The sequence below is a fragment of the Curcuma longa genome, chromosome 21 (genome assembly GCF_044706935.1).
Source record: "Curcuma longa cultivar G26 ecotype Majalengka, Jawa Barat chromosome 21, ITB_CL_G26_1.1, whole genome shotgun sequence".
Classification (NCBI taxonomy): Eukaryota; Viridiplantae; Streptophyta; class Magnoliopsida; order Zingiberales; family Zingiberaceae; genus Curcuma; species Curcuma longa.
The window spans coordinates 9,826,474-9,834,737 of NC_133881.1; the positions used below are offsets into that span (position 1 = coordinate 9,826,474).

Below are 8,264 nucleotides of genomic sequence, written 5' to 3' on the forward strand. Positions count from 1 at the left end.
ACATGATATACTAACATGTTGGAATTCAATATATCAATTATTATAAGATTCATTTCAATATAGAGAATTATTATGTTCATTTTTAATACAAACTATTAATAATACTAATATATATTTATTTTTACACGAATAGAATATTTGTAGTAATAGATAACACACATCTATTCAAATTGTGAATTTATAGATGGGTATGGTGCTAACATGCATTTATCTCAATTATTTTGGGTCGGCTACATGAATCTTAATTATTTCTTCATTAAATTAAATACAAGATTCATTGCTTGCAATATTAAGTTTAATTAAACTTTTTTTTAATGATATTGACTATTGTTTCCTCTAGTCTTTCTTTACACCTATTCTACTGCACTCAACTGATCTTCTAACTATAGATGAAAATGTTTATATAATCTCAATCTATTTTATCACATTTTTACATCGATCTATTATTGAGACTTGCTTGAAGTAGCCAGGGACGAAACAATACAATCTTCAATCATGCAAGTCGAAATCATATTGACTCAATCAAATGTGTTTTTTCCCACAGATACTTTTAATTAAGAGAAACTAGAATCTGAGGGTGTGTCTATATTTTTCTCCACTTTCTTTTCATTCTATAAACCATTAATATCAATGTAACTAATCTTATCTACATTAGCATATTCAGGCGTTGGGCTCTGGGCTCCTTTTCTTAACAATAGCTGATTTCTTTAGCTAAGTTATATTGAATCAAAAGTTTGAGGGGAAGTAAAACATCAAATAAAACTTTAATTACTCGATCAAGTAAAGTGGACCGCCTATCATACATACGCTTTTCCCTTTGTTAAGACAGTACGTTATGTGGAAAATAATAGGTTATAAATGCTTTCATGTTTCATGGCTGTTTAAGGCATTCAGTGAAATTGTGGGTTCGATGTTTGACCACCTTGTTTACAGCAATGAAGTAGACAAATGATTGCTGCATGAATCCGACTACCATGAAATGTATATATAATGATTGTGATAATGCTGTGTTGTATTAGTTATATATATTATGGATTGAAGTTCTTGCTTTTAGGAAGAAGAAACATGCATCAAGTATCAGTTGTGGCATCCATGTGAATAACTCGCATTGTCAATCCATGTGTTATGTAGGGCTGAAACTGATAAGATTATAGGCAAATGCTCGACAACTGCAAGTTCATAAGTTTATGAAATCTATTGAACTCCAGCACTTAACTATACTTAACAAAATTTGTTCTATGTTAATAGCCTGTTACATGAAAAACAAGTTCTTAGATCATACTTTTTATTTGTAACCACATCATGTTAGACTTTCATGAGAAAGCCACAGCGTAGTGTGTCTGGAATCATATATTCTTCTAACTGTAGAGTGTTTTGGTGTTTGTTTAAAGTTGCAAACTTCAAACTCAATCAGTTCTGAAAAGTTGGAGGAAGCAATTAGGTGATTCAATCAAGAATATAATCATAAATCTTTTGACTTTGGATTATTAATTCTACCTGCTGGCATTTGTACTTTTGCTCCCTTTCTAGTGAAGAAAGAAAAAGTGACGGCTCATGTTGGAGGTCTGCTAGCTTTCTTGTAATATTCATGTTAAGACTGACTGCCTTTTGCTTTGCTGTGAACCAAAACTTTTGTGATCGAGCTTGTTTGTTCTTCCAGCAAGGAGGCAGGAGCAATTGGTAAACATCATTTCATGCTCGGATCGACTGGTCGGATTCTGTGATCATGTTGTTGGTTGGGAGATGATAATGTTGGATGCTTTTGTTGATGTGTACTTGTGAGACCTGTCAGCCTTTCAATTGCTTCTAGTGGCTGGCAGACTCATGAACAGAGCTTGAATGTTAGACAGACCTGACCTGTTATTCTGTGTGTTGTAGTCAGGATCGGATCATTGAAAGGATTTTTAAGTCGATGGAATTAGGGGCATGCTTATTTTCCTCTAATACGTACGTGAGGTGAACAACCAGCCCACTCAATATGAGATCAATCGTATATATATAATGGGTGAATGATCTGCAATCTACCTAGTAAAGATATATTGTGTATATAGAGGGTGAAATACGAAATACATTGTGTATGTATATATACATACACATATAGGATGAACGATCTACAATCTATTTGAAATACATCACATAGATAGGATGAACAACTCATATACACCCAATGAGGCATCTCATATAAGACTAGGATGACAACAATCCACAATCCATACAATGAGAAAAATTATTTCAATTTGAACGAACCTAAAAATGTATGAGAAGACTCAAAAATCCTCTTTGTGCATGGAGCTAACTGTTTTATACTACAAGTAATCATGCAAACTCTTAGCCAGTGGAGTCAAAGCTCTAAACTATAAGTAATCATGCAACTCTTAGATGATAGAAATGAAGCTTTAAATTATAAGTAATCACGCAACTCTTTTAAAGGGTGAAGCTAAAACTATAAACTATAAGTAATCACACAACTATTAAAGAATAGAGTCAAAGCTCTAGACTATAAATAATCACACAACTTTTAGAGGGTGGAGTTGACGCTCTAAATTACAAGTAATTTGATAATTCTAAAGGGTGGAGTCCAAGCTCTATAATATAAGTACTATATTTATTATTTTATCAATTTAATATCAATGATAATGTCTCTCTTTCAAAACGTAGAGTCAAAACTCTAAGTATAAATATTGTATCTATTATTTTGTTAATTAATATCAGTATACTAGCATAACTTCTTTTAAAGTGTGAAGTTGAAATTTTATGATACAATTAATTTTCTACTTTATTAATTAGAATAATTAATTAGATAATTTAATTTATCATGGATCTCAAACAAGAAATAAATAAGATAAAAAAAAAGTAATTATAATAAAAAGGATAAGTAGTATGACAGGAAATAATCAAGTAGTAAGAGTAACAGTGATATTAGAATTAATTCTATTTTCTATAACATCCACTTTCATGAATTAAATCATGCAATAGATAAATGTAACGAGACAAGTAAGAAAACTCACCTAAAAGAAAGGTTTAATCGTTTTCGCTGACGGCGGGCCGCGGGTGGGAATTTAAGGTTTTCACAAGGGATTTAGGGTTTAGGGATGACTATGGTGATGACTTAAGGGATTTAGGATTTTTACAAAGATTTAGAGTTTAGGTTATAAATAGGCTCAAGTGGTACAACCAATCATGGGAAGGAGAAAAGATCAATAAAAGAAGTTTTATAAAAAGAAATTTACAATCTCGTGGGTTCTGTTGTTAATCATTCTTTTGGATTCTGTTGTTGATTTCGATTTAATTGTTATTTAATCAGAGTGGCATCAATCGCTCCACAATAGTAGACAAAGATGACAATCATGAGGGGTCATTATCGAGAGTATGGATGATATTAAGCCGGGACCATCGCTGAATAGAGAGTTCATAGGAGACTGAATTAGATGAAGAGTTGAATTCCTCACCTCTAACATAGTCGATATCCTAAAGTAAAATTATATTAGCTTAATTTGGTGAATATATGTATAAAAGAGTTTGATATGATACCACTTTATGTTGCACATTCAGGATCCATTTTTTTTTATACTAGATATTTACGGAGCTTACGGAGTGTGTAGTATAAGACATATCAAGTATGTATATATATATATATATATATATTTTGTGTCTTTCCTTAAGGTAATGGACCCCAAAAGTAATAACCATGATTGAACTAGTTCAACCTACAAATTTAATGAACAACTACATGCATGATTTTCTTTTCTTTATAACAAACTCAATTATGACTAATTAGTGACTTCAGATCACTTTCACGCACTGAATTATAAGGATTTGACATCACCACGCTCTGTTTACTTAATGTCGGACCATGAGCTAGAGTTTTATTTCACTATCTAGATCTAGAAAGATAACTTTATATTATATATCAATGATTGCGGACCATATTATTCTGTGACATAATACCTACAAAACAACTTTTAATCTTGTGAAAAAGAAACATATTAACAAAGCGAAGAAGATAAGGATCTATCGGTATATAAGATATCATTTTGATCAATTAATAGATAATTCAGTAAATTAATAAAAGATTTGACAAATCCATCTTGAATGAATTAATTAATGACCTCACTTGAAAAATCCCAACTCACTAAGAATAAACAATAATATATATATCAACTCACTAGAGCTGCCCAAATCATATTGATTAATATGTAATCAAACAAATTAAAGAATCTACATGTGACTGAGGGGAGTAAGATTTGTTCAGTCCAAACGGAGCTATATATACATGTTTTTTCCAGACACTTTAAAGTAATTAAGATGGGAAATTAATTAATTAATTAATTAATTGCTCGTGTGGACATCGACAGGTGGAACTACACGACGATATCAAGCCCAATATCGAGATTCTTTTTGTCGACCAGTCTCGATCCGATCGATCGAAGATAACAATTAAGAACAAGGAACAAGGAAGGAAGGAAGAAGAATAAATTAAATGCCCGAATTAAATCCCAAACTGATGCGTCAAAATCAACAAAATAAAGTCGCAAATAATTGAGTGAGGGCATGCGAAATGATCATTTAATTTAATTTAAATTCAATTATATTTCAACTATCCTAGGTCTGCGAGTCCTGGGAGAGGCAAAAATCCACTGGCCAGGGGTATCGATTTACCGAGGGTCGTCTCGACGACATAGGGGTCGCCAGGGGGCCGCTAGTTGGGCCGCCCAAGGGGTCGTGATCTTCTTACAGTGGGTCATAATTGATCGTATGAAGCCGCTAAGGTGACGGAACCAGTAGATGATGGATGGGTTGTCCTTGTCGGCATCAGCAGCAGCGGTCGAGATGGATCCATTTGCCGCCCGTCGATCGACGACGACAGATTACGCGTCAACGACGAGTCTTACCCATGGCCGTGCCTTTCTTTTCTCCTCCACCTCTCGCTCCTTTTCTCGTGTAGTGTTTTCTCGTGGCTGCTAGCTGATGGATATACAATACAATAATTTAACGCGTTGGGAATTTTCTTTACGTATAATTAATTCGATCGAAGAACATGCACGTTGCGAGTTTATTCACGGGAAATTCACTTGATTTATATGACTGAATAATTTCTATTGAAATCGAGTTCTGAAGAGAAAGATGCTGAGCTGTTGTCCTCCGCTTCCCCCCCGCCGGGTCGATCATGTGGAACGACTCCGAGTCTGTCGAGCCGATGACCCGCTCGAAGCTGGCCCTCAGGTAGAGCAGCTCCCCTGCCTCGCCCGGCGGCGGGGGAAGGTGAACCCCGGTGCCGGCCGAGACCGAACGCATCATCCTGAACACCTCCGCGTCGGACTCTGTTGCCCTCCTCCGGATTGCGAACCCCACCTTCCGCCCGTTGCAGTACATCGTCCACACCGGCTCGCCGAGCAGCGGCCCGCGGCCGCCGCCGCCGCTCTCCAGCGCGACGCGCAGCAGGCCGTGCTGCATCTCCCGCGCGAGGTACGCCGTGGGCACCATGAACTCCATCAGCAACAGCGCCAGGGAGGCGGTGGGCTGGTCGTGGACGCAGAACCGGACGCGGCCGCGGCGGTGGCCGAAGAAGGTGCCGGTGACGGTGGTAATGGCGGCGGCGGCGGCGGGAGAGGAAGGGATGCTACTATTGGTAGTGGAGTTGTTGTCGGAGTCGGAGTCGTCGGACGACGTGTTGGAGATGGGGAAGCCGGCGCAGCAGGGGACGACGCGTTCGATGAGGCTGCGGAAGGAGCGGCGGCCGAGGCGGACATCCTTGGTGCAGTCGACGTCGGTGGCGGTGTCGATTATGTAGAGGCCGGTGCCTCCATGGCTGCCCAAGTCGATCATCCTCATGAGCTCGTACTGTTTAGCTAATGTGGAAAGGGGCAAGGCGAGAGTGGCCAAGAGGTCGCAAAAGAGCTGCGGGTTTAAATAGGGAGACGAGAGACAAATATCATTTTATATTCTATAAAAAATACTGTGATCTTAGCACTTTCACACGATTCGATCCTACGATCATTTATAAAAATAAATATCATTTCATCGCTCGATTGTTAAGTTAAGGGTAGACTCAATTACTGTTAGGATTGAATCAACGGCTTGATAGTTTGTAATTGTCGGTTTAACAATTTCAAAAATATTAATTTTTAATTTTAATTTTTTAAAAGGATTACGATTTACTATTTGAAACCGTCATATATCACGGTTCAAAATTATTATTATTTATTTATAAACTATAAAATATAAAATATAAAAAAAATTATACTATATTAACATCTTTTACTTCATCCTTTATAAAATATATTTCTTTTGTTTTTTTTAAATTTTTGTCTAATCATTAATATTTAAGTTTTTAAAAGTTTAAAAGTCAAATTCAAGAAAAATATTATACTAAATATTAAACCAACTATATTTTTTTAATTTAATATTAATAATCTTTTTATCAATGTTATTATATTTTAGTATAATGAGATTGTTGTAATATATGATTAATTTGAATTGATTGTTGATTGATAAATCATTGTATTCTTTCTATTCTATACCACTCCACCTATCAGACAAGAAATAAGAAAATTCTCTCTTCTTCTATTTATTCAATTATAACACATTATCAATACTAACTTTAAGGTATAAATTCATAAATAATTCTTATTCTTAGTCTAATTTATTCAATGATTTTCAAAGTAGCATAAATTTTAATTTTATGCCTTAAATTTTATTAATGCTCCTGAAGTAGCATAATATTTAGATTTAATATTGATGCTCTAAAAGTAGTATAAATTCTAAATTTATATTGATACTTCTGAAGAAACACAATTTTTAATTCTGTGTTGATGCTCTGAAGTAGCACAACACGAATTTATATTGATATAGTGACAGATCTATAATTTAAAATATAAAAGATCTAAGATTTATCAATATCTTAAAGAATATTGATCTAACACTAAAAAAACAAAATTTAGGGATGAATTTTGCACTTATAAATAAATTCATCATAACAAATTTTACGTTGAATAAATTCTTGTTGCTATTGTTACCGATTGTCACCGGTTGTTGCCCACAATGGGCACAACCTTTGGAAAGGTTGTCAAAGACAACTTTTGCAAAGGTTGCTGAAGGGGAAAGGTTGCCAAATGCAACCTTTGATTTGCTATAAAAGGTATGGAGGTATCATCCCTTTTCGATCAATTGTGCAAGCCAAGTTTCATCTCTTGGAAAGGAATTGCACAAGACTCCCCTTCTCTCCCTCTCTCAGTACGAGACTTTTCTCATGGAAAATCACCATTGGATCCCGAGGGCGTTTGGAGCGAGAAACTACGAAAAGACTCTTGTAGACTTCTTCCCGATCCTACAAGATTCCACAACTAACAAGGTACACACCTCCATCAAGATCTAACATTGGTATCAAAGCTTTAGACTTCTCTTTTTCTTTTACTAGCAACCAAGTTGACATTTGTTTGAATAATGTTATATATGGTCATGCTTTATTCATGGATGGTTTGTTTAAATTAGATTTGGATTATCATAATTTTCCTGTGTCTTATGTGGTGAATACTGATAATAACCTTGATTCAAAAATTTGGCATGCTCGGCTAAGACACATCAGACAAGATAGAATGACAAGGTTAGCTCGAGAAGGCTTGCTTGGCTCACTCGCTAAAGTCAATCTTCCTGTCTGCGAATTGTGTTTAGCCGGTAAGGCATGTCGCAAGCCTTTCGGAAAGGCTAAGAGAGCCACTGAACTCTTACAATTGATCCACTCCGACATTTGCGGACCCATGAGTGTGAAGACTCGTCAAGGGGCTTCCTATTTCCTCACATTTATAGATGATTATTCACGATATGGATATGTCTATTTGATCGCTCACCGCTATGAAGCGTTAGATTGCTTCAAACACTTCTTGGCCGAGGTTGAGAATCAATTAGGCAAAACCATAAAAATTCTTCGGACAGATCGAGGACGTGAATATCTTTCGGATGAGTTACGAACTTTATGTGAAGAAAAAGGAATACGCAGGCAACTAACTATTCCATATACATCGCAACAAAATGGTGTTGCTGAGAGACGGAATAGAACACTGTTAGATATGGTTAGGTCGATGATGGCGCATGCTAACCTTCCAATATCTTTTTGGGGGATGCTATAATGACTACGACCTATATCCTTAACCGCGTACCTTCACAGTCAGTTCCTTCCACCCCTTTTGAGTTATGGCGTGGTGAAAAACCAAATTTAGATAATCTACGCCCATGGGGTTCAGCGGGATATGTCCATGACACTTCTC

General features: G+C 36.0%; 1 pseudogene; it reads right to left on the reverse strand.

The window, feature by feature from the left end:
* Positions 1–5,096: 5,096 nt before the first annotated feature.
* LOC141814151 (protein MIZU-KUSSEI 1-like) lies at positions 5,097–5,859 on the reverse strand (annotated as a pseudogene).
* Between the last annotated feature and the right edge of the window lie 2,405 nt (positions 5,860–8,264).